We start from the raw sequence: 27,870 nt of genomic DNA, 5'->3' as shown, positions 1-27,870 counted from the left end.
AAGATTTTATTTTAGTTTTTCCGTTTTACATGCCATCCCTTCTTTTATTTTCATTTTATGTGTGTAGGTGTTTGGTCTGCCTGTAGGACTTTGCACACACGCATACAGTGCCCGAGGAAGGGAGGACAGGGCATCAGATTCCTGGGGACTGATGTTATCGGCGGTTGTGGGAATCGAACCTTGATGCTCTGGAAGGGCAGTGAATGCTTTTCATCACTGAACCATCCATCCCTTCAGCCTCTTTCTCTCCCCCTTTATGTGGGCTCTAGAGATTAAACTCAGGTGTCCAGGTTTGCTCAGCATGCACCCTTACCTACTCAGCTGTCTCATTGGCCAGCTTGTAGAATTCCTTTTCTGTTAAAAAAAAAAAAGTTTGTAAATAGAGGCTTTATTTATACTTAAAATGACTGCAACCAAAAGAAAACTTCCCATTTCTCCAAGGAGAGAAAATTGCAATTAAAATACTCCAAATGCATATTAAATAGGCATGCCTTGTTTAAAACACAAAAACGAAATAAGCACCTCCTTGAACGGCCGAGGATTTATGACAGCTGAGGGCTGAAGTCAGCAAAGCAGGCCACTGGGCAAGCAGCACCAGAATCGGCTTCTTCTGAAGCTAACGGGATGCTCTGTGGCAACGGCAGGTGGCTGGGTGATGTTTTGACACCTAGCTGGGTTCTTCCCGTTAGCCAGTGCTGGCAGGGCGGGTGGACACCAGGCTGGCCAGCCCACCGGGCTACCATGCTGAATGAGAACAAGTCTGCAGCACGCTGGAGAACAGATCAGCCACGTTCCCCGCCAAAGTCAAAAGCAATTTTTTTTTCCCAAATCTCTCTTGCCCTCTGAATGCAAATTGTGGTAATGGACTATTTGGACGCTCTCAAAATCGTTCAGTGGAAAGGACAGGGTAAGGAGACAAGGGATCTTCCAAATTGGATGTGCACTGGTGTATGTAGCAGCTACGACACAGCCTTTTCCTAGTGATCTCTCTATCCTTGTGTAAACCAAAGTTCTCTCTCCGGGAGAGACATAAGCAATGCCAACGGCTCCTCCTGTGGTCCCCGTGAATGGCAAACCAGGACACGAACCCACCAAAGTTCACCCTGGGGGCCAATGGGTTTATTGGCTTCCTTACAGATGAAGGGATCACTTACTGGAGTATGGGAGCTTCCCCTACCGGAAAGGCCAAACCACAAAGCCCTTCCTGGGGGTGGGGGGGGGGAGTGATGGTTTCCCCACAGTTGTGGGATGGAGGCCTCTCCACTGGTTTTTCCCATCCTATATATCTAGCCCCTCCCTAAGGCAGCTACTACTGAGCACACAGGTGAGGGTCTCGTGACACCCCCCCCCCCCCCCCCCCGCCGCCCATCTATGAAAGGGTGGAAACAGTCCACAAAGTCAGCTAGGTTGCTCTTTTTCTTTTTCTTTTTCTTTTTTTTTTAAAAAGAGTTATTTTGTGTACAGTGTTCTGTCTGCATGTATGACTGCAGGCCAGAAGAGGGCACCAGATCTCACTACAGATGGTTGTGAGCCACCATGTGGTTGCTGGGAATTGAACTCAGGACCTCTGGAAGAGCAGACAATGCTCCTAACCTCTGAGCCATCTCTCCAGCCCACGTTGCTCTTTTTCAAGTGGTCACAGCTGAACTCTCCAAGATGGCTGTTGTTTGGTTCCCTCCTGTACAACATCCATGGCGGAGGGGGGAAAAACTGTTTACCAAATTCCCTTGTCACTAGGGTTCTTGTGTCAGGCAAACGTCCGTCCGAGAAGTCTGATGAAAGTAACGTGTTCCGCTGGATCTTTGCGCCACACCGCACACCCCGCCTCCTGACAACCCTTAGCTACACTATGACCAACTGCGTCCTGAAAGGGGAAATCTTCAGTCCCTCCCCCTCTTCCCCTTTTCCTGCCCTCCCTGGTTACGGATTGCAGGCTGCCGTGCGTGCGGAGGTGGCTGGAGGTCCCCGGCAGCCTCTTCTCCAAACAAAAGCCTGTGTGCAGTCCACCAGTTGCTCACCCCATTGTCAGCCTTTTCTCCTCACTGTTTGGGGTGTGGACCCCCAGGAGCTTGTCCCCCTCTTTTCTTTCCTCACCTGCCACCCCCCACCCCACCCCACCTTGAGCAACACCAGCAAGTACCGTCTCCATTGCCTTCCTGCACCCACCACCGGCTGACTTGACATTGGATGAGTTTTGAGAGAGTTTTCTAGAAACTCCTTCCTGACCACGTGCCAGGTGGCCCCCCGTGCTGGCTAGTTTTATGTCCACGGGACAAGGGCTGGAGTCATCGGAGAGGAGGAAGTCTCGGTTGAGAAAGTGCCTCGGTGAGATGGGGCTATAGGAAAGCCTGTAGGTCATTCTCTTAATTAGTGATTAATGTGGGAGAGCTCAGCCCACGGTGGGTGCGGTCACCCCTGGGTTTGCGGCCCTGGGTGTTCAAGGAAGCAGGCCCACCAAGCCGAAAAGGCGGCAAGCAGCATTCCTCCATGGCCTTATTGGCCCTTGCCTCCAGGTTCCTGGCAGGTTTTGAGGTCCTGACCTGACGCCTCGATGAACTGGGATGAGGAAGTGTCAGCCCAACAGAGGCCCTTTCCTCTTCAAGCTGCTTTTCGATTTCATCACAGCAACGGTCACCCTAAGGCAACCTCTTAGACACCTTGGCACCTGGTGGAGAATTTCCCTGCCAAAGTAACTGTGGGTCCCTTAAAGGCGATAAGTGGAGACCGCCCCCTCGCTGTCCACGGGGCCCCTCACCGAGCAGGGCCACTCAGTTGCAGGGATCTGCCCTTTGTCTCCTGAAGAACGCTTCCATCTTGGGACTAACCGGTTCTAGTGAGCCAAAATGTCACGTGGTCTACTCTAACCCAGGGTGGAACAGCGCCCCACAGCCGTGGCCACGGCAGGGTGGTGAAGCTGGGGGGTGGCCAGGGGGCATCCAGCGGACATCTTTTGGTGTTTCTGGCTACAGCTGGATTTCTTCCTCTTTGGTGGTAAGATAAGAACTCCTCTTCCTTGTGAGGAGACAATGAAGTTACTTTCTCTATCCTGTTTCTTTACTCTTTGGGGTCCACTTGCCTCAGGGAACTTCCTTCTGCCCGTGTGTACAGTCTTAGGCTACAGCACATTTCCTATATCAGACCAGGGAGCTGACACCAGACCGCCATGGTGGGTCCTTTTGAGGTGTATTTTACAGAATGCACCCACTGTGTTCTAAAGAGAACCTCGAGTCCCCTGCGGCCATAAAAGAGACCAGAGGGTGACCCTTCAGAGTCAGGTGTTTCTCTGAGAGCACTCAGATGTTTTGGAAAAGGACTTTTCTTTCTCTTGTTGGCCTGTGTTCCCTGTGTACAACCCAGCGGTGAATAGGATTAGTCTGAGGATATTTACATGGCTGATAATGATGAATAAGTGCTCTGGGTCAGGATGTCAATGGACTCAACAAGAGTCTCCAAGTAAGTCGGTAAATATTTTTGCTTCTGTTACTAGGTCTGATGCTATTAAGAAAGGAAAGAGTGGGCTTAAGAGGTGGTTCGGCAGTTAAGAGCACTCGCTGTTCTCACAGAGAACCCCAGTTTGGTTCCCAGAACACACACGGCGGCTAACTACCATCTCTAACTCCAATCCCAGGGGATCCAACACACTCTTGAACTTGCTGGCATCAGGCATGCACTTGGTGCACAGGTATACAGCAGGCATGCACTTGGTGCACAGGTATACAGGAGGTATACACATGGTGCACAAGGTATACAGCAGGCAGGCACTTGGTGCACAGGTATACAGGAGGTATACACATGGTGCACAGGTACACAGCAGGCAGGCACTTGGTGCACAGGTATACATTCAGGCAGAACACCTATACACATAAAATAAATAATTCTAGAATTAATTTTGAAAAAGGAAGGAAGGAAGTGGGGCTGGGATTTGAACCTGGGTCCTATGCAAATGTAGCCAGGCCTCCTAAATGCTGAGCCAAATAATAGCCGGGCGGTTCTCCTGGACCAGCCCCCTATCTGATTCCGTAAAACTTCAGCCAGCCAGCCTCCCGCCCGATGATAACCCAGCAGAGCACCCACCTTCAAGGCAGCAGCTCAGTTAGCGTTATCGGACTCTGCCAGCCTGTGGGGCAAGGCAGGGTGTAACTCCGTGATTACGCCACGGGTGGCTCCTTAACCTCAGCCAGAAAAGAATATCAAGGGGCAGGACAGCTGACTTGGCCGTCCGTGGCAGCCCTAGAACCCGTGGGCCCTCTCCAGCCGTGGGCCACACCGCCCGAACCCGGATTACTCCAGAACCCAGCCTACACAACGAAACCAAGTATACAGACAGAAAGGACTCCAAATGGAGGCAAATGGATGGCCGTTCTTGCCGTTATCAGAGGACAGATGGTCGCCAAACTTCACCAGGCCACCCGTCCGGGGGCAACTAAAACTGCTGAGTTGATCAGACTCAGGTATTACTCCTAGATTTGGGGTCTGACAATTGTCTGGTCTTCATGGTCAAAGTTTCCCTAAATCTAATGAAAGCCCTAACTGTTGATTAAAAACTCCACTGTGTCTGTTGGCCACAAAGCTCAGGACAGGTTAGAGGATAAATACAATTTAAAAAAAAAAAAACACTTTAAAATATACCTTTGAGACAGGGAGAGCTGGGGCCAACCAGACCAGCTGCACCCCATATCGAGACAAAAATGACTAACCATTCCCTCCTCGAATCCTTACAGGCCATACAGCAGACCAGAGGGATATCCATCAGATGGTTCAAGGTTGAGCCCTTGCCTGTGTCTGAACTTACCCACCAGTTCCAGCCTGGTGACCTTACATGGGCAGAGAAAATCCCTACCCAAAACATCAATGAAGGTCACTGATGTCACCCCGTGGACTCGGCACACCCAGTTGAACAAGGCCACCGAAAACAGTGACAGGCTGACACAGACCCTATAAACATGGTTGTCCTGTTTTGTCTCATCTGTCTCCCCCTGGAAAAGGCCCCAACCCCCCCTAAAGCCAGGGTCTTAGATATGAGAAAAACCGGAACCAGGGAGCTCACAGTCAACTGATCCACTGAGACCCAACCCACCTTCCAGGTAGAATTCTGCAAAATATTACATCCGGAGGCTCCTGGGGGATGGTTTGCTCACTGGTGGGGAAGAGCATGCCCCTGGGGCTATGGGTCCACCAGTAAAGAGAAGGGGCTCTGATCCATCCAGTACTATCCCTGCCCGCCTGCCTGCCAGCCTCCTGAGCTGCCAGGGGGAGACTGTTGCATTTGGTGGAGTTAGGAACAGAGTCCTCCAGGGGGGCACACTGATGCCTTCATAGCACGTACCTGTGGTCACAGGCAATGAAATTCCATATCCATACAGGTTAGGGACTGGTAGGAAGCCAAAAATCATTTTTGGAAAATTGGTAGAAGCTGGGGAGTCGGATTCTATCTGAATAGTCCAGAACCCAGGCAACAAATTCACTACCCAAAAGAAACACGCACCTAGAGTGATTCAGCCCACTGGCCCAAACTGACCCATCTTGGTTCTCCTGTAATATGAGCCCTCTAAGATGGCAAACCTCAAAACACCAATTTTCCCAGGAATTCCTTTGGCAACCTCAAAGATAAAGGTCCAGGAGGCAGCAGAAGCCAGCCCCTCAGGGTTCAGGATGCTAGAAGGAATATATCCATTCCTTAACCACTCTCTAACGGACATAGGTCAGAACAGCTGGCTATGCCTGGACCCCAAGCCCCCATATTGAGTTGGAACTGAACAGCTTCGATCAGACAAAAAGCCGTACTTCCAACCCTAACAGCTGTAAATGGGCCCAACCTGAGCTCACCCTGGGGGACCTCCCGGGAAAGGATGCCTGTTTAATGTCACCAAAATTCCCCCAGTCAGTTCCCCTATGCAGGTTCCTATAGCCATACACAGCAGGTTGATTCCAAGAATGTTGGTCAAATGGATTTCCAGGCCCCAGAGACTACCTGGCTGGCTTGCACTAATGACTTTAACCAAGTATGCATCTTCTGAATTGCTTATTCTGGAGGCGAACCCACTCCTTGGGGTCCTCATGCATGCTACACCACAGATGTTCATCTCCAATAAAAAGAGGCCCGGCCCACCTACACCTAGTCCCAGGCTTCCCTGTGTACCGTAAGCCGTCCCCATTCTCATACCTCTGTTGGTAGGGGCATGTGGTGATATATTGTGTACCCTAATAAACTTGCCTGAGGATCAGAGGACAGAGCCAGCCACTAGATTAGACACAGAGGTCAGCAGTGGTGGCACACATCCTTAATCCTATCACTTGGAAGACAGAGAGCCAGTCTGGATCTTTGTGAGTTCAAGGCCACACTGGGAACAGAGCCAGGCAGTGGTGGCACACAGCCTTAATCCTATCACTCGGGAGGGAGAGATCTGTCTGGATCTCTGTGAGTTCAAGACTACACTGGAAACAGAGCCAGGCAGTGGTGGTACATGCCTTTAATCCCAGGAACTGACATGGCTGGGCAGAGAACAGTATATAAGGCGTGAGGAGACAGGAACTAAAGAGTTCAGCTGAGATCCTTTCGGGTGAGGCCTCAGAGGCTTTCAGTCTGAGGATTCGTGAAAACAGGATCAGCTGAGGAGTTGGCCTGAAGTGAGGTTGGCTGTGGCTTGCTCTGCTTCTCTGATCTTTCAGCTTTCACCCTGATATCTGGCTCTGGGTTTTTTATTATAAGACCATCTTAGATTCGAACAAAAGGGGCAGGTATCATGGACACCACAGCTGGAGCTTCAGCCTTAGTCATGGGGGACAAAAACTGTAAGAAACTCAGTGCTCAAGCAGACATAGACTGGAGCCATCTAGAAAATTCTGCTTCCCATCTCGAAGCCCAGTTAGATAGATTTTTTTTTTTAATTTTTGGACCTAAGGATCAAACCCAGGGCCTTGGGCTTGCTAGGCAAGCGCTCTACCACTGAGTTAAGTCCCCAACACCCCAGTTAGACTCTTTAGCTGTGGTCGTTGTTCAGAATCATAGAGCGGGGGACCACTTCTTTATGAGACAAGGAGGTCTGTGTATGACATTAAGAAGCTTGTTGCTTCTATGCCAATCAATCAGGGATAATTAGGGGGGAAAATTGAGCCATAGTAAAAAAATAACCCTCAAAAATAATTTTAAAATGTCACAAATGTGACAACTGGTACGAATCTTGGTTCTCTAGCTGCCTTGGTTAACCGTTCTGCTTAGCTGGGCCATGGCTGGGCCCATTCTTCCTTTTGCTCTTAGCTCTCACGATCGGACTCTGCTTTCTCAACTGCCTGCTTATCTTTGTAAAACAGCGAGTAAACTCTGCTAAGCTGCTAATGCTTAACAGACAAGATAACCCTTTGCCCCTAGATGAGTCCATGATTTGATCCATGCCCATAGAACCAGTGGGGCACATAACGGAGCCCCAGACCTTAGCACAACGGACTCCGTGATGGGAGCACCATTCATGCCACAAAACTCAGCATGGAGACAGCACCACCAGCCAAAATGAAAACAAAGACCTAATCCACCAAAGTCCATAGTTCTGGGAAAGTCTCTAAATGTACTAGCCTTGCTTTTTGACTTCTTTCCCACTTCTGGCTGACTGTTCTTGCTAACTGAACTACATCAATCCAGGATATTGTTTTTGTGCTTAAAGCTCACCCTGAGAAAGGCTCAGGGCTACCCTGGGATCACCCATGCCCAGGGCAGCCACCAGTTGGATGATAAAGACTTTTCTATTGGCTTAAACTCATGTCCAAGCAGTCTTCTCTGGTGAAACATCTCACGGCAAAAACAACTTCATATCTCTCGGCAGCAACACTAAATGCCAAGAGATGGGCAATGAGAAATATGTAATGGTGTGTTTTTCAAGTCCTGAAACTAAATAGCCACCAACTAAGATTGCTACATCCAGCCAAGCTACTTTTCAAATTTGATGGAGAAGCAAAGACATTTCAAAACACTTGCAAACGAAGGCATTTCCTGAATCAGCATTGCAGAAAACACGTAACGAAGGAGTCTATACAGAAGACGAAGAAAGATCCTCCATCTCACAACAACATGAAAGAGAAATCTCATGAAAGGATAGAAGAACACAGGAGAGCTAGGAACCAAACGTGCTCAAAGTAGAGCATCAAACCCCTGGCACTCAGAGGAAAGTGAAAGACAGGAGCCCAGGCAATCAACAGAACCGCAGACATTAGCAAACACCTCTCAGTGATGACCTGAAATGTAAAAATGTCTTCAACTTACCAATAAAGACCTAGGGACTGATTGACTGGGTTTAAAAATTAGGTCCAGGATCTGGGGGTGTAGTAAAGTTGGGAGAGTGCTTTCCTGGCAACGTGGGATCTGGGTTTCAATCTCCAGAAAAACATAAAACAAGGCATGAGCCAGGCACCTAGTCCCTGCATGCAGGAGGCTATGTCAGGAGGATCTCTGTGGCTTCAAAGCCAGCCTGGTCTACATAGCTAGTTTTAGGCTAGATGGAGCTAAATAGTGAGACTTTGTCTCAAACAATAACGACAAAAACAAAAGCCAGACATGGTGGTGCATGTCTATAATCTAAGTATTTAGGTCAAGGAAAAGGGATCAGAAGTTCAAGGTCACCCTCAATTACAGAAGAAATTTGAAGTTAGTCTGGATACCCCGATACCCTGTCTCAAACAAAGAGCAATTACATGGAATTAATCAAACAGAATTGGTTATTTGGTAAATTAAACAAATTTAACAATTTAACAATTCCCTAGCCAAAAAAAAACAGAGAGAAGACTCAAATTAATAAAATTAGAAACAAAAAAGAGATGTTACTACAGATTCTAATAAAACAAAGAATCTAATGGAGTACTTAAAAAAAACTTGTATTCCAAATAACTGGAAAACTTAGATGAAATAAATAAATTTCTAGACACATGAGACCTACCAAAATTAAATCAAGAAGAGATAAAAAGTTTCCACCCAGCTGAGAAGTGGGGGGCTGCTTGCAGGTAGATCTCACCAGCACTCAGGGTCTCTCTCCTTTGATAAATGGGAAACCCAAAGTAACCTCAGGCTACCCTGGCTTTTGGAAAATAAGTAGAATTGTCCATGAAGTGACTGAGGCAATGGGGTGTGTATTAACCCAACTGAGCAGAGCCACGTACTCCGAGCTGCAGTGGGATGCTAACAAAGAGGACCCTAAAACCCGAACAGGTCTGCCAGATGTGAAATTGCCTGGGTGGATTCTTAATACAAGATCATTCTTACTTACCTGTGGGTTTGCCAGAGCAAGGTCCATCCGGTGTACTGAGGATGTGCTGACCCTGACGTTTCCCCACAGGCAGAATATGTGGTAGTGGGAAACTGCCTGACCTCTCTCCCTAAAAAAAAAAAAACAAAACAGGATACACTCCTGTGGTAGTATTCTAATTGTACTGAAATGTGATTTTGATTGTATGTTAATAAATAAAGTTGCCCGGGGGTCAGAGCTATTAGAGCCATAGAAAGAGCATGGCGGTGGTGGCACACATCTTTAATCCCATAGATCTCTGTGTGTTCAGCCAGCATTGGAGACATATGCCTTTAAGACCTGGGGGGCAGTACATACAGACAGTGACAAGGCAGTCACGTGTTCGGGTTTACAACCAATGAGAAGGCAGAATGACTTTGAAACGACTGACACACAAGGAAATAGCTCTCTTTCGGGAAGCTGGAACACAGCAGGAGGAAGGGTGAGATTTTAGCTCTGAGCTCTGACCTCTTGGCTTTCTCTTTTACATTGTTTCTGTGTTTCTTATTTAATAAGACTGTTGGTTACATCAACATCTGGCGCCCAACGTGACAAGAATCCATTAAAAACTGCTTGGCTTGGAGGCAGGTTCGCTTTCCCGCAAGGGCTTCCTAGTCCGAGCGGTGGCCCCCTAGTCGGAGCGGTTGGCTTCCAACCCCGGGCTTAGGTCTGCTTGGCCTCAGGCCGGACTAACTGAGCTGCTTGCTTAAAGCCGGTGCTACAAACAACTCAGACCTGCCCTGCCGAACAGGGCCCTGCCTGTAAAGCCAACGCACGTGGTCGGAACTTAAGGAAGCCAGACCCAAGCCTTGACTCGGCACAAGAGGGAACACGTGGCTGGATTTAAGCTTTAGCCGGCTACGCTTTCTTGTGCGTTCTCTCTCTCTCTTTCCTTCCTCTCTCTCTCTCTCTCAATCTCTCTCTCTCTCTCTCTCTGGATTTACACCTCGTACACTAGGTGACTGTTTTGAAAATCCCCTCGGATTTCTACTGTTCTACGCAGATTTGGTAAGTCATAACATATCAGATATTTTAAAGGAAACTATCTAAAAGAGATTTTTTTCCACATTAAAAAGAAAATGGGTTTTATGTGTACATTGGAAGAAAATTGGGTTTTGTTTGAAATTTTAGGCAGTCTGACAATGGAACAACTATATGAGAAGATTAATGTTGATTGAATTATGCAGTTTATTACCATGCTTATCCTCATTTTACTATTTAAAAAGATAGTCAATTTAAGTGCCAGGATGACAGCTTTAGAACAACTTGTTAAACCTGTAAAAATTCAGACATAAGAAATTAACAGCGAAGTTGTTTCAAGTTTGGATCATAAGGTTATAGAAAGAAAGCCTGTTTTCACACAGTCACCCTTAATTTATCCTGTAACCATACAGCAGATGCCTGATCAAATGGCTACACAAAATATTTGGGCTCCAGGTGAAATGTTGGATTTAAAAAGGTTTAAGGAGGCAATAGTATCTTATGGCATGCATTCCCCACATGTAAAACAAATGTTAAACTCTTGGTCAACATGTAATAGGATTGTACCACAGGACTGGCGGGACCTTGCACAAGGTGTTCTGGAACCCAGCCAGAGACTTCAATTTCTGACCTGGTTTAAGGATGAGGCTAAAAACATAGAAAAACAATGGAGGGATAAAGGAATACAAGTTTGCCAGGATCAGCTTATTGGAGAAGGCCAATATGCTTCAGTACAAACACAATGTTTATATGATGTCCAAACCCTAATTTTATGTCGAACGGCAGCCTTGAATGCATGGGACAGAGTTGAGGAACCAGGAAAAAAATCTGAGTCATTTACAAAGGTGATGCAAGGCCCAAAAGAGTCTTTTACAGATTTTTTACAAAGACTGGCTTCAGCAGTAAAGAGAATGGTCTCGGATTCAGAAGCTAGTAAGGCAATAATTGAATCTTTGGCCTTTGAGAATGCAAATGCAGCATGCAAAAGAATAATCAGGCCATTAAGGGTAAGATCTGCACCTTTGGAAGATTGGATTAGAGACACAGTTAATGTTGAAGCTGATGAGCATGATGATATGTGGGTAGGAGAAGCAATTTCAAAAGGTTTGAGAAATGTTAGATGTTTTGGATATGGAAGGCAAGGACATTTGAAAAGGGACTGTAAACAGGTCATTCCTAGAAGCAATGTTTCTTCAAGGAACAATGGCAACAGAATGCCCCTTCCTTCTGGAGTATGCAGAAGGTGTGGTAAAGGAAAACACTGGACCAACGAATGTAGATCAACAAAGGACAGACAGGGTAATCCTTTGCCTCAGTCTTCGGGAAACTCCCAGAGGGGCCTCACACAGGCCCCCATAGCAAATCCAGTTCAAACCTTTCCTGCAGCCATAGAGGAAATCCCTGCTCTGAGCGATTAAATAACCAAATGCCTATTGGAATAAATCATGCTGCTCAGGATGATGAAACAGAGAGAATAGAAAATTCAGGAGAAAACATAAAGAAAATTTTTTGGCAAACTTCTATTAATGAACAAAGACCAAAATTAACGATAAAAATAAATGGTGTTTTGTTGTCTGGTCTGGTAGACACAGGTGCGGACGTTACCATAATTGCACCAGAATTTTGGCATCCAACTTGGCCTCTTCAGGAGGTAAATGTTCAACTGTTAGGAATTGGGACATTATCTCAGGTGAAACAGAGTGCAACAGAGATGGCTCAAATGTATAGGTCCAGAAGGACAGAGAGGAAAATTAAAACCATATGTGGCTAACATAACTATGAACCTGTGGGGTCGAGACTTGTTGCAACAATGGAATACTCAGATTAACATCCCTCCAATCTCAGAAACAAATCATAAACTAGCACATGTTACTAAGAGAAATATTAGAAGATATTGTTCTAATGAGTGGTCACCAGCCATCCATATTATACAAGAACAGGGCACAATAACTGATGATCTTCCAAAGACACCAACATCTCTACCTTTAAAATGGTTAACAGACAAGCCTGTATGGGTCCAGCAATGGCCTTTAACAACAGAGAAACTCCAGGCTTTAGAAGAGCTGGTAGAAGAACAGTTAAATGCTCAGCATATTGAAGAATCAACCAGCCCTTGGAATTCTCCTATATGTTATTAAAAAGAAATCTGGTAAATGGAGAATGGTAACAGACCTTAGAGCAATTAACAAAGTAATTCAGCCAATGGGCTCTCTACAATCTGGGATGCCTTTGTCTACTCTGTTACCAAAAGGATGGCCTCTCATAGTTATTGATTTAAAAGACTGTTTCTTTTCAATACCCTTACAAGAAAAAGACAGAGAAAGATTTGCTTTTACAATGCCTACTTATAATAATTCTCAACCGGTTAAAAGATTTCAATGGAGGGTCCTCCCACAGGGAATGTTGAATAGCCCAACTCTGTGCCAATATTTTGTACAACAGCCATTGGAAGTGATACGTAAAAAATTTCCTAAATCTATAATTTATCATTATATGGATGATATTTTACTAGCTGACTCAAATGCAGATACTTTAGAAAGAATGTTTGAAGAAGTAAAGAAAATTTTGCCTTGCTGGGGATTACAAATTGCTCCTGAAAAAATACAAAGAGGAGATTCTATTAATTATTTAGGATATAAAATAGAGCTACAAAAAATTAGACCCCAAAAGGTGCAAATTAGGAGAGATAGACTACAGACACTTAATGACTTTCAAAGGTTATTTGGAGATATTTCTCATCTACGAACTATTGTTGGGGTAAAAAATGATGAACTGACTAATTTGTTCAAAACCTTAGAAGGTGACAAGGACTTAAATAGTCCAAGAGAATTATCACCTGAAGCTGAGAAAGAATTAGCCTTGGTAGAAAAGAAAGTGCATGAAGGACACGTGGATCATATTGATCCAAAGTTGGATTGCATTTTGGTCATTTTACCTTCTAGGCGTTCTCCTACTGGAATATTAATGCAGAGGGAAGATATTATATTGGAATGGATATTTTTACCAAATAAACCAAATAAAAAATTAAAAACTTATGTGGAGCCGGGCGGTGGTGGCGCACGCCTTTAATCCCAGCACTCGGGAGGCAGAGGCAGTCGGATCTCTGTGAGTTCGAGGCCAGCCTGGTCTCCAAAGCGAGTTCCAGGAAAGGTGAAAAGCTACACAGAGAAACCCTGACTCGAAAAACCAAAAAAAAAAAAAAAAAAAAAAAAAAAAACTTATGTGGAAAAAATCTCTGACTTGATTTGCAAAGGAAGATTGAGACTTCGTCAATTAGCAGGAATAGACCCAGCAGAAATTGTCATACCATTAACTAAGGAGGACATTGAAAAATTATGGACAGAAAGTGAACCTTGGCAAAGAGCTTGCAGTAATTTTTTTGGGAGAAATTAACAGCAAATATCCCAAAAGCGATAGAATTGATCTTATAAAGAGAGCTGATTGGATCTTGCCTCGAATTGTATGGCAAAAACCCATATCTGGAGTTCGTACATTTTATACAGATGCCAACAAAGAAGGAAAGGCAGGTTACAAATCAGAAAATTTAAGTAAAGTGGTTCAAAGTCCGTATAATTCAGTTCAAAAATCAGAATTGTATGCTATTCTGTTGGTATTAATGGATATTTCAGAACCTCTCAACATAGTAACTGACTCTCAGTATGCTGAAAGAGTGGTGTTACATATTGAGACTGCAGAATTTATCCCTGATGCTTCAGAATTAACTTCACTATTTATTCAATTACAAGATACAATCAGGAAAAGGAATCATCCTTTATATATACCTCACATTCGATCCCATACTGGTCTGCCAGGCCCTCTAGCACAAGGCAATGATGAGATTGATAAATTATTGATAGGAAATGTGCTGGAGGCCTCAGAATTTCATAAAAAACATCATGTCAATAGTAAAGGTTTAAAAAACGATTTTTCCATAACCTGGCAACAAGCCAAAGAAATAGTAAAGAAATGTCCTACTTGTTCCTTCTACAATCAAACGCCATTACCAGCAGGATGTAACCCAAAGGGTACTCAGAGAAATGAAATCTGGCAGATGGACATGTTTCACTTTGCAGAATTTGGAAAACTGAAATATGTACACCACACCACCGATTCTTATTCAGGATTTCAATGGGCAACTGCTTTGAGTTCTGAAAAAGCTGATTCTGTAATCACTCTTTTGCTAGAAGTTATGGCCATCATGGGTATACCTGCACAAATCAAAACTGACAATGCTCCATCATATGTCTCTGTTAAAATGAAACAGTTTTTTGCTTATTCAATATAAAGCATATTACAGGCATACCACATAATCCTACAGGTCAAGCAGTTATAGAAAGATCAAACAGAACTCTAAAGGATATGCTAAATAAACAGAAAGGGATAACAAAAACCCCCAGAAATAGACTGCATAATGCTCTTCTAACGTTGAATTTTCTGAATGCCAATGAGAAAGGAACAACAGCTGCAGAGAGACACTGGATAGTAGAAAAAACTACAGAATTAAATCATCCTATATACTTTAAGGATGTGCTGACCTCAGAATGGAAACCAGCCTATGTATTACATTGGGGATGAGGTTTTGCTTTTGTTTCTACAGAAGATAAGCTGTGGGTACCATCAAAATTGATAAAGGTTCGATTTGAACAAGAGAGACCTCTTAATTAGAGGAGATGATAGTTCATCAACCAGCATGAACATCCAATTTAAACTAACTTGTATCAATAACACATGCCTTTTCATTTAATCAGATAATAACTTGCCAAAAAGGAACAGCCCCAAAATTAGTCTTGGGGAAAGGTTTTTGTTTTTGTCTTTTAGGAGAATGAAGGTTAAGGAATCTGAAGAACACTGGACAAATGAGACAACTGAAGAAAAGGGACAAATCATCTATCCCAAGAAACAGAGTGAAACGGTGTATGGGTATATATTATCTAAAAAATTTTTATGTCTTCCTAAATGTTTGTTTCTGCTTTTCTCCAAAGATTTAACACTATTTGTCTTCTAATAGTCCCAGTTCAATTAAAATTTAAAGCTGACTTTGGAAGTGGAGAATGGCTCTCTCCTTCTTTAAACTCAAGCATGGTGTTAAAAGGAAAATGCAAACTCCCTGTATCATGCCAGAATAAAAGATCCATCTTCTGCTATGGGACAGGACAAAAGCCAAATTAATTAAGGGACTATTCTATTACTAATCTCAACTCTTTGATTCTATTCTTATTCTTTAAACTCTTCTTAAAGTATGAATTTTATATCAAAATTTACAAGATTAATATATATATATAGATATTTATACATTTTTAAACTTTGTTAAGATATGAATGGTCATATAGAGTACTAACTAATTCTAGAAAAAAAAAAAGGCTTCAATTACCTGCATATATATGTCTTTGTGTTCGAGTCTCTTATCAGTTTTCTGCAGGAAATCACGGCCAGGCCTAACATCAACTGAAGTCTCCAGAAGGAAGATGGGGCCCCACAACAACAACAATTCCACGTGGACAATAATAATATCATTAAGCTGACAAACATCATCCACAGATCAGCTTTGAACTACAAGGTGCTCAGAGCAATTTTGAGATGACTAGCTGAGATGATCCAGTCTCAAAGACTACTTGAATAAGGACTTGAGATAAACCGTGAACTTTGGCATTATACACAGACTGGATAATGAAGGATATAGTTACCTCTCCTAGAATTTGACAATTAACCTAAAATTTTTCTTTCAGGATAAAGAAAACTTCGCCCATACCCAGCAGGAAGCAATTTTAAGACTAGGACGCCCACATTCCCAAAGAGGTGGTGTGGGGCGGGTGTTTTTTTGGTCTTTTTAATGGGTTTTGGGTCTGGGATAATTTTCAGTCTTTAGGGGGGTTGGTTACAAGTTATTATCAAGGGTTAGGAAAAAGGCTAAGCAAAGGAGATTAGATTTAAGGTTCTTATTAAAAAAAAAAGAAAGAAAGAAAAGAAAAAGACAATTACAAGTTTTAAATACTTTACATTGGATTGGATTGTTTTATATTGTAAACAAATTTGAAACTGATATTGTTAGAAAACGCTATATGTATATTTCTAATTGTATTTATACCATTCATTTAAAAATGTAATGCGATTTTCTGATCCTTGAATGTTATTGTTACCAACTATTAGGATATAAAGAAATGAAAGTTAGTAGTTAGACATTACAATAGAACTTGTAGTCATATTAGATATGTTTTAAAAATTGAGCAGAGATGTTTTAGACAGGTCTTCAAACCCTTCAGAGATCTACAGAATATGGCATTTAAAATGTTTTAATAACTTAGAAAATTTTTCTTTTTTGAGACATGTTGGCTCCTGGCAGTACCAATCTACTTCAGAGAAAATATGGGCATTGAAGAAACTGCATATGGAGTCAACTTTCATTGTGGCAAAAGTTAGCCACTGGACAACAAAGTATCCTTGAATCAACAGGACAAAATGGACAGACAGAACACAAAACAAAGGACTACTGATTCTTGCCAAAACAAGTGTGGTTATGGCTTTATCAAACGGCATCTTCTGAGGCCAGGACAATATGGCCCCATCCCTGAAGTGGCCTTCGTAATCCGGAAAAGGTACAGTGCCCTTTTCCTCGAAGGCAGCTTAACAGGCAGAGGGCCGATGGCTTCTGTTGTGCAATGGAACAGCAGCTGAAAGCTCATGCCTCTGGAAAGTAGACTGGCATTTAATAGAGGGATGTGGAGAAGAAGGGGATGCTGAGATGAAGCCATATATACACAGCCAAGAAGAATGGACAGCTGAACTCAAAAACTGTCAACAATTTCCAGAATTTAAAATCCTGAATCATGACAGGACACTAGTGGAATTCAGGCGTTTCTGGTACATGGACTGCTCTCACCCAATGTGAGGTTGAACTGTTGACCTGTGTACATCCTACTTCACAAATGAGTCTGTCAGATACACTAAGCCTATAGGCTGAAGATGATGTCCCAACACTGCGGAGAAACCTCAGGTGACTGCCCAGGCAGCTGGCTGTTTCTGTCAACTCACAAATTTTTTGGAAATTTCTTGCATGCACTTCCTGTTTTTATTTTTGTTAGCTAATATTATTTCCTTCTTGGGTCTCTGAGGGAGTTGAAGATTAGTTAGTTATGGTTGAAAATTAGTTAGTTATAGTTGAAAATTAATTAGGATAGAAAGTGCATTAGATACATCTTGGATTTACCAAAATAGGATAGATAATGGAATTATTTTCTCTGATTTGTCCAATACCTGTTTAGGTTTTCATTACTTGTATATATTGTATATAGTTATTGTACTTTTGTATATAGTTTTTCTTTTGTTAGTTATAACCTTTTGCTTTTTTTTCTTTTTATTAAAATAGAAAAGGGGAAATGTGGTAGTATTCTAATTGTACTGAAATGTGATTTTGATTGTATGTTAATAAATAAAGTTGCCCGGGGGTCAGAGCTATTAGAGTCATAGAAAGAGCATGGCGGTGGTGGCACACGCCTTTAATCCCATAGATCTCTGTGTGTTCAGGGATACAGCCAGCATTGGAGACATATGCCTTTAAGACCTAGAGGGCTGTACATACAGACAGTGACGAGGCAGTCACGTGTTTGGGTTTACAACCAATGAGAAGGCAGAATGACTTTGAAACGACTGACACACAAGGAAATAGCTCTCTTTCGGGAAGCTGGAACACAGCAGGAGGAAGGATGAGATTTTAGCTCTGACCTCTCGGCTTTCTCTTTTACAGTGTTTCTGTGTTTCTTATTTAATAAGACGGTTGGTTACATCAACACACTCCTGACCCTGCTGCTCAGAATTGTCTCCTCCCTGATTCACAGACACCACTGATAGAGCGTTTCTTTTAACAGTTTACCTAACTTGCAGTACAGTGAGTTTACATTCATGTCATGGATTCTGGCTACTGCATGTTGGAGTAAGACCTGTAGTTATTCCAGAAGGCTAATGAGGCAGGAGGATAGCCTTTAATGAAACACTCTAAGAGAGACAGGGACACTAGGGATGTTGTTATGGGAGCCTGCCAGAGATGATCAGTTTATAGACAATTGAAAGTCTTTATTCCAGCCAGCTGGGACTACACCCAGGTATTCAGGACCCAAGTGTAGCACTGAGCATTTAAAATAAGAGGTTTTTGAAGTAAAAAACCACATCCTGGTATCTGGCTCAGTAGTTGCAGGGGGAGGTCCTTCGAATGCCAGCAGTTTAACAGAAGCTAAAATAAGTTAGCTGGAGCATCTTGACTTCATGTTCTTAGAGTTGGGTAATTTTCCCTGGAGCTTCCTATCAAGGAGATCAGATTCTCTAGTCAAACCTAAAATGTCCTTAACAAGAATACAAGATGGACATACCTCTGCACTGTCTTGCCCTGTCACCATTACTTCGGGAGAAGATTTGCCTAGTATGTGATGCTGGAAAAATAAAAGGAAGAAAAAAAATCACCTGATAAGGCTTTAGTAGCTTTTGCAAAATTCACTCAAGCAAACTGCCTAAATTAGTGTCTGAATAACAGAGAACCACCACTCAGCCAAACAGATATACCAATCATATATTTCAAAATAGTACAGACGGTACAAGATTTCACATCAGATTGTCCTACCATGCTAAAAATTAATTTATCATCATAAAAATTATTAAATTCCTATAAAAATAGGATAGAAAATTAGAAGAAGGGATATCGCTGCCTGGGGGGAAGCCCCCATCAGAGCAAGCTCAAAGGGAAGCCACAGAGTCAGTGGTTACTAGACTTTTCTATCTGAAGGGGTGAAGGGAAAAGACACTCACTCTCCTGATGGTTTCCTTCAGAACTTTCTTTATTCTTTTGCATTCTCTATTTTTCATTTTCCTGGTGATTTTCTTCTCTCATTCCTGATGTTTTCCTTCTAACTCATTTTAACTCTCTTTAACTCTATCTCTATTATTTCCCTTACAGCTTATATAACCCAGCAAAATCTTTCAGGCAAAATAAAAATGACACTGTGGTTACATTTTGTTTTTCAAATGAATTATTACAATGAACACAAATAAAAAACAGCATGTTTTCCACATCCCTTACATGATTAAACATTTAACACATCACAGGTGAAAAACAAATTATCCCAAGAACCCGCATACATCCATAGCCAAGCAACTTCTTATAGATAAACCGTGTAGGCAAGCAAGATATTCTTCTCAGTCAGGTCATTTACTGGCAGGCTGCATTTTGCAGTTACAAAGAAAGGGCCAATTACTTTATTACTTGTCTTCAAAGGTAATCTTTTTTGTTTTGTTCTTTTGGTTTTTGTTTTGTTTTTCAAGACAGGGTTTCTTTGTGTAGTTTTTGATGCCTTTCCTGGAACTCACTCTGTAGACCAGGCTGGCCTCAAACTCACAGAGATCCACCTGGCTCTGCCTCCCAAGTGTTGGGATTAAAGGCGTGTGCCACCACTGCCTGGCGAAAGGTAATCTTATAAGGAATCACAAACCTAAACTTTCATATATAAAGAATCAGTCATCTCTACTTTAAATCTTTGGGGTGCACACCTACTCATCAATAGTTTCTTATAGCAGGAGATTGAGGGCAAAAACAGGTACAAGGAATTAATCATCACCTATGGTCATCAACCAGTCCTAGCAAGAAAAATGTATCAGCTGGTAATAATTGGACCACTTTGTTCTTGTTCCCTGACCTTAAAGAGTTCCTCACTCAACTATGTGCCTTTCTAAAACTTAGATTGTCTTCTTGGGTTTTTCACCTCAAAGCTATTTGACAAAAAAATCTTAGTCTAACGTCAAGTCATTTTCAAAGCTTTCTTTCAGCTGTGATGCACTCCAAAACCTGCGAACACATTTCCCAGCATTAAGGTTAAAAGAATTTAAGCTAGCTGGGCTAACTGGGACTCAATTTTTTTTCTTAATCATTAACCTAAGCCATGGTCTGTACGGCTCCTCAATAGAAACTCATGTGTTGTAGCAGTGTGACACTTCCTTGCTTATATTTTTAATCATCAAGACTATTTAAACTAACATTGTCATCATTGAGACAGTACAGCTTAGGAATAAATCATCTTCATAACAACCCACAGGCAAAAATGCCCAGTAGAACATGGATGTTTCCCTGAGATAAACACACTACAGTACAGGCAGTGGGGATCTCCCCACACCCATTCACAGCATGCCAGATACCAGAGAAAGATGGCAGCATCCAACATGTAAAGGCACAGAGAAGCAAAAGGCACTCTGGGGTCTGTGGTCTCAGGGCCTTGCCTGTCTGAGATTCACCCATCAGGGAGTTGCCTCCTGGTGGGCTGACACCTTGAACTTCGATTGCCACCTGCTGCTCCTCTGACAGGCCACCAGCATCTCCTCCCTTTTTGCTTATTAAATGAGGTGTGTGATTATCCGTTTGGGCAGAGCGTACTGTGGATCTTAAACATCTGAAGATGACTGGAAGAAGGAATAGAAGTAGAATACTTAATCCTCCAATGATTCCCAAACTAATAAAACTCCATAAAGAGTTATTTTGAACAAAATTTTTGACTGAATTAGTGAACTAACTAGCCACCTCTTTTGCAGAGGATATCTGTAGCCTAGAATGACTAATAACACTAATCTGAGAATGAAGAATATCCATATTGATTATTAATAGCTGACAACTATTTCAAACATCTTATAGGTGAGCTGTACTTGCTCCCAGGACATCTCTGATCTACTGTAAGGCAGAGGAATAACACAAATCCATTTATAGTTAGCATGACATGAGGTTAAGCATGTCTTAATATTTTGGATCTGAGTCCCCATGTAAAAAATGGTTTCTTCTAAAGCATTAGCTCTACCTGTTAATTCTGGGTCAATCCTTTCCTGAGTAACCAATGTTAATGATACATTTCTAAATAAAGAGTTCACTTGGTTAGCAGTGTGTATCTGCTGAACCAAACCTGTAACAGAAGCTGACATAGATCTCAACATTGTAATCAAAGCAATTAATAAACCATTTTGACTTTGAGAGGACAGTAGCAACCTGTTTAAATATACACACAGCAAGATCCTCATACCAGATTAACTGACAAAAGTACATATGGAGCCATTAAAATATACATATCAGGATCATGGGCGGAATTTATACAATAAGTAACAGAACATTTTTTAAGGGCAGTCCAGCCCCCGGGCTAGAGAGTTCAGTGTAGAGGGCAGGTTATGGGCAGCCATACCCTGTATCAGGTAGGGACTGAGGGAAGTTGGGAGAACCTGGCAACGAGGTCCAGGTTTGATGTGATGAATGAGTCATATGTCCCGGGTATGGAACTTAATATCCCAGCCTTTTTTGTTAATAACAAATGAGTGACAAAGGATGTTGAAATCATCCGTGATATTTCCTGCTGACTTCGGGCTATTATTGGGAACACTAAAGACTGGGATATTGACCAAGTCAGGGAAGAGCAGACTGCTTCATTTGTTTTCCAGGCTCGGTAGGACCCTCTGGGGCCAGGAACGTGCAGGCGGCAGTTGGAGCAGTCTGTAGCCTTTAACTGATCAGAAATCTGCTAGAAAAAAGGTACAGTAATGGGCAGAAAATGAAGCTAAGGGATTTTAAGGGGGAAAATTTTCTCTTAAATGTATATTTGAAATTTCCAGGTCCACTCTCCTGGCAGATGGGAAAGGGGTGTCCCCCAACCAAGGAAAGGGAGAAAAGGTCCCACCCCGTGAGGAATAGGCAGGTGGGGAAACAGACTGTTGATTGGCAGTAATCATCTGGAGATTGTTTTGACCTGGGAGAGGTGGTGAATTCAAGTTGATTTCCCAAAGCTTATAAGAACCTCTTTAAAGAGGCAAAAGTCCTAGATATGTTAGCATTATTGTTGTTTGTAGTCTGTATTGAGATCCATATTATAGGAAAGGCAGCAGACTCATACCTTTGAGTCACAGTAAAAGTTTGGAAACCTAAAAGTGATTTTGGTTAAAGGCATTAATATTCTTTCCTTTATTTAGAAGATTAGGTGTATGTAAAATAGGCAGACGTTCTCTACATAATCAGAAACATGTTTAACTCTGTACTTAGAAAACATTCAAAGGGGATTTAAAATCTTGACTCTTGATAGTAATGGTCAGTGTTTACCAGAGCTGGATTAATAGCTTATCAGAGCTTTGTCTACTAATGTCAGAACTCTGATCTTTTGAAGTCTCAATATAACAATAGCATAAAGAAGGGAAGAGATTTGAAACATTTTTACTATTTTTACATATCTTAAATAATTTTTATCGTAACTTAAGCTTTTATGTCCTCAGATCTTATATAAAAACACCTTTTTATACCTTAAGGTATTTTTTTGAATCCTCATAGCTTAAGCCTTAAACTTTACATCTTTTTTCATCCAGTTATTTTTCAGAAGACACGGGTGATTGATTACAGAAGTAGTCACAGTAAAACAAGGGAATAGTAATAAGTTACCTTGAAACCTGTTTGGTGAGTTTATTTCTTACTTGAAATCTAGCAAGGCAAATTGTTTTTGGACCTGGCATTAGCCTTAGGAAGTAAGGCCGGTCGCCTGATATTTACTTATGAAAAAAAAAAAAAAAACAAAAAAAAAACTGAGAAGGCACCTGAAGCCTCAGGAAAGGTTGTTTGTTATATTTAAAGCTACAGTCAGTCCATACCCTTAGAGCTCTGAAAAGGATAAACTATGACTGGAAATATAATCTAAATGTTCTATGTAGCAATCAAAATGAAAGAGACCCATTGACTCAGACAGGTGACCCGAGGCTCCGGAGGTCTCCACGGTTTTGTTGGGGGCAGGGGTTGGAGGTCTTCGGCTGTCATACAGAGCAGCATGGGCCTTTGGCTGTCAGAACTAGGTCGGAGATTTTTCTGTAAAGGAGCAGCTTGGGGAGCTGACCCTACCGTGACCAGGCAAAGCAGGGCAGTTGAGTTTGAACAGAGTCCTGCCAGCAGCAAGGCATGGGGCAGTTCTGTCTATTGTGAGAAGCTTAGACATTTTCAATGCCGGGGGCTAAGTAAGGAATTGATTGCATTAATACTTAGCATGACCACAAATATAGTTTTGAACATTTAAAAAAAATTGATCACTTATAAGGTGACTAGCCGTTAACTTGCATTTCTTAATTATTCTTAACAGTTCACAATATGTTAGTAGCTTTTGTCTAGGACTTTAAGTTTCATCTCTGTTAGGTGAGCCTTAAAAATAATGATTTTGTACAGAAATTCTTTTAGTATTGAAATAAACCTTTTAATCATACATACAATATATAGGGAGACTGGCAATTTTATTAATCCTCTTATAGTATACCATGAATGAATATAGGTACAGTAAAGAAATCAAAAGAGCTGTTCCATGGGCGAGAGGGAAATAGTTCATTCCAAACTGTGAAGGGGGGAGACTCTCAGGGTTAAATGAGGATTGGGAATGCAGACAGCGCTTAGGGAGGGGTAAGGAAGTTAAAGGAGGGAGCTGAGAAGAATTACAAGGAAGCAGAGAGGGTAAGTGTCCCGATAACAAGGGTTGGACGTCTCCAAAGGGACTGGAAGACTTGTCAGATAGAAACATCTCAAATTACAGAGGAGAGGTGTCCCTCTCCATATGATGGGGGCCTGCAGGGCTAGAAGAAGCTTCCTGACACAGGTGTGGTTTTCTAAACAAAGCAAGCAGCTCTGTAGTGACACTCACCCAGAGGAAGTGGAGACAAGTGCCCAGAGCAGGAGAGGAGGAAAACTGCCGGAGAGGTGAGTAAGTAGAATTATCCCCAATGCTGGTGAGGTAAGGTAGGGGGTCACCTTTTAGAATTTCCAGTTTAGTGCCAGGGCCCTGGCATAGCGCCGCAGACGCTGTCATTGAGGCCTGCTCTGTCAGTTTCAGTCAAGCTAGGACGCACGCACGTCACAAGCCTTCTGTAAGTTGACTCTTACTTTTCTTTCCCCAGTGATTCACCTTGCTGGTGGGCCTGACTACATCAGCAGCAAACCCCACCCACCCCTTTTTGAGTTCTCAGAGGGTCTCGTGGAGGGATTTACCGAGTCAGGCATTGCAGGGGAGGCCAGTCAGGATTATAAGACTCTTCTGTCTTTCTTAGATCCTGAATAAGATAGCAACAAAGGAGTTTCCTCATAAAGAGGGGGAGCAGAGGGCTCCAGAGCACGCATGTGTTGTTCAAATCTTAGGTGGTCTTTTAATAAAAAACCCAGAGCCAGATACTGGGGTGAAAGCTGAAAGATCAGAGAAGCAGAGCAAGCCACAGCCAGCCTCACCTCGCCAACTCCTCAGCCAGTCCTGTTTCCTCAGACTGAAAGCCTCTGAGTCCTCACCCGAAAGGGTCTCAGCTGAACTGCTTTTGTTCCTGTCTCCTCACGCCTTATATACTGTTCTCTGCCCAGCCATGTCAGTTCCTGGGATTAAACGTGTGTGCCACCACTGTCTGGCTCTGTTTCCAGCGTGGCCTTGAGCTCACAGAGATCCAGACAGATCTCTGGCTCCCACGTGATAGGATTAAGAGTGTATGCCACCACTATCTGGCCTCTATGTCTAATCTAATGGCCGGCTGACTGTCCTCTGATCCTCAGGCAAGTTTATTAGGACACACAATATATCACCACACACATGGGCTCTTTATCATCTGACAGTGCCTGTCTAAGCACACTCCAAATAGAAAATGCTGTAGGAGGCATGTCCTTTCCTCCTTTCCCTGCATACCAGTTCTTAACATTTATTCCTATTGTATCCCAAGTTTCCAATCTAAAGTTTCCTGGTATAGAAACCAGGGGCTGACTGTTTGTACAAACTAAGAAAATCAGTCAGCTGACCAGTGCTGATCTCAATTTCTCCATTTTTAAGCATATGTTTAATGATATCAATGAAGAGTTGTTTTTCTTTAGACCCTCCTTGACTCATTCTGAGGGACAGGCAAACACAGGGGTGTGGGAACGTAAGGGAAATTGGGGAACTCTTTAAGATTATTTCCGCTTCCTTACTCTGCCTTCAGTAACCAAGGGGCCGCAGCACTATGAGCAAGATCCTATCTGTGGAGACCGTTAGAGGACTGCCTTCTTCTTGGACAATCCCCAGGAGATGCCTCCATCTTGGACAATCTCCGAGAAGAGCTGCCTCTTCTCCCACGGACAGTCCTCTTGATTATCCCTTCAATGTCCCTGTTTGGGTGCCAGATATTGCTGCAGCCCCCATCAGAGCGGGCTCAAAGGGAAGCCACGGAGTCGGCGATTTCTAGACTTTTCTATCTGAGGGGGTGAAGGGAAAAGACACTCACTCTCTTGGTGGTTTCCGTCAGACCTTTTCTTTATTCTGCCTTTGCATTCTCTGTTCTTTCTTTTCCTGGTGATTTCCATCTCTCATTCCTGATGTTTTCCTTCTAACTCATTTTAACTTTCTTAACTCTATCTCTATTATTTCCCTTACAGCTTATATAACCCAGCAAAATCTTTCAGACAAAATAAAAATGACACTGTGGTTACATTTTGTTTTTCAAATGAATTATTACAATGAACACAAATAAAAAACAGCATGTTTTCCACATCCCTTACATGATTAAACATTTTACATATCACAGGTGAAAAACAAATTATCCCAAGAACCCACATACATTCATAGCCAAGCAACTTCTTATAGATAAACCGTGTAGGCAAGCAAGATATTCTTCTCAGTCAGGTCATTTACTGGCAGGCTGCATTTTGCAGTTACAAAGAAAGGGCCAATTACTTTATTACTTGTCTTCAAAGTTAATCTTACAAGGAATCTTAAAGGAATCACAAACCTAAACTTTCATACATGATAAAGAATCAGTCAGCTCTACTTTAAATCTTTAGGGTGCACACCTACTCACCAATAGTTTCTTATAGCAGGAGATTGAGGGCAAAAACGGGTACAAGGAATTAATCATCACCTTTGGTCATCAACCAGTCCTAGCAAGAAAAGTGTATCAGCTGGTAATAATTGGACCACTTTATTCTTGTTCCCTGGCCTTAAAGAGTTCCTCACTCAACTATGTGCCTTTCTAAAACTTTAGATTGTCTTCACGAGTTTTTCACCTCAAAGCTATTTGACAAAAAAGTCTCAGTCTAACTTCAAGTAATTTTCAAAGCTTTCTTTCAGCTGTGATGCACTCCAAAACCTGTGAACACAGTTCCCAGCATTAAGCCTAAAAGAATTTAAGCTAGCTGGGCTAAGTGGGACTCAATTTTTTTTCTTAATCATTAAACTAAGCCACGGTCTATATGGTTTCTCAGAAGAAACTCATGTGTTCTATCTGTGCGACACTTCCTTGTTTTTATTTATTTATTTATTTATTTATTTATTTATTTATTTATTTATTTTTTGGTTTTCTGAGACAGGGTTTCTCTGTGTAGCTTTGTGCCTTTCCTGGAACTCACTTGGTAGCCCAGGCTGGCCTCGAACTCACAAAGATCCGCCTGCCTCTGCCTCCCGAGTGCTGGGATTAAAGGTGTTTGCCACCACCGCCCGACTCCTTGTTTATATTTTTAAGAATCAAGGCTCTATTTAAAATAACATTATTGTCATCATTGAGACAGTACAGCTTAAGAATAAACCATCTTCATAATAATCCACAGGCAAAAATGCCCAGTAGAACATGGATGTTTCCCTGAGATAAACACACTACAGTACAGGCAGTGGGGATCTCCCCACACCCATTCACAGCATGCCAGATACCAGAGAAAGATGGCAGCATCCAACATGTAAAGGCACAGAGAAGCAAAAGGCACTCTGGGGTCTGTGGTCTCAGGGCCTTGCCTGTCTGAGATTCACCCATCAGGGAGTTGCCTCCTGGTGGGCTGACACCTTGAACTTCGATTGCCACCTGCTGCAACTCTGTCATGGCAATCGCTAAAGGGGGAATTACCTGGGGGAGAGAGGAACAGGAGAGGACAGTCAGAGGGAGAGAGAATGAATAAGGACAAAACATAATGCCACAAATGTGTGAAAATGCCACACTGCATGTTGTCTTACATCTTCAATCCCAGCACTCAGGAGGCAGAGGTTGGTGAATCTCTGAGTTTGAGGCCAGCCTGGTCTACAGAGAGTTCCAGGACAGCCTGGGCTATCCAGTGAAACTTTGTTTTTTAAAAAAAGGGTTTTAAAAAAAGGAAAACGCCACAATGAAGCTATTTATAAACTGAAGGAGGAGGAGGAAGAGGAGGAAGAGGAGGAGGAGGAGGAGGAGGAGTAGGAGGAGAAGAAGAAGAGGAGGAGTAGCATATTCTGGGTTTGTTGCCTCAGTTTTGCTGAGAACAAGAGCTAAGTGTCTCTAGAGGCCAGGCACTGTCCACCTGTTTCTCAGCTGAGTTCGGTTGCTGTCTGGGTGTGTTCTAGTGCGTAGCTGGCCCACATCTGCCCACCCACTAGGTGGCTCCCCCTGTAGTCACCCTCCTGCCTCTGGAGTGCTGGGATTTCAGGTGTACAGCGCCACACCCAGAGAGGAGTGACTGGTAAATAGTTTACTTTGAAAGAATTCCAAACTTAGAAATCAGAAGAATTATCCAGAGTGCACTCGCGTATCTAAAAGGAATGTATTACGTGGGTATGATTGCTCAGTGTGGAAGGCGCCAACATTGGTAAGGAAAGACATAACTTGAAAATAGAAATGTCCAGCT

General features: G+C 42.8%; 1 long non-coding RNA gene across 1 annotated transcript; it reads right to left on the bottom strand.

Moving 5' to 3' along the window:
• Nucleotides 1–24,540, bottom strand: LOC119086182. The gene is made up of 4 exons (XR_005089403.1): nucleotides 24,499–24,540; nucleotides 18,611–18,670; nucleotides 9,252–9,360; nucleotides 1–354 (listed from the first exon to the last, which is right to left on the bottom strand). It is a non-coding gene; the product is annotated as an uncharacterized LOC119086182 (long non-coding RNA).
• Nucleotides 24,541–27,870: the final 3,330 nt, after the last annotated feature.

Source organism: Peromyscus leucopus, chromosome 18 (genome assembly GCF_004664715.2).
Source record: "Peromyscus leucopus breed LL Stock chromosome 18, UCI_PerLeu_2.1, whole genome shotgun sequence".
NCBI classification, from domain to species: domain Eukaryota; kingdom Metazoa; phylum Chordata; class Mammalia; order Rodentia; family Cricetidae; genus Peromyscus; species Peromyscus leucopus.
The sequence above is the reverse complement of the archived record's forward strand: the minus strand, read 5'-3'. Positions and strand labels throughout refer to the sequence as shown.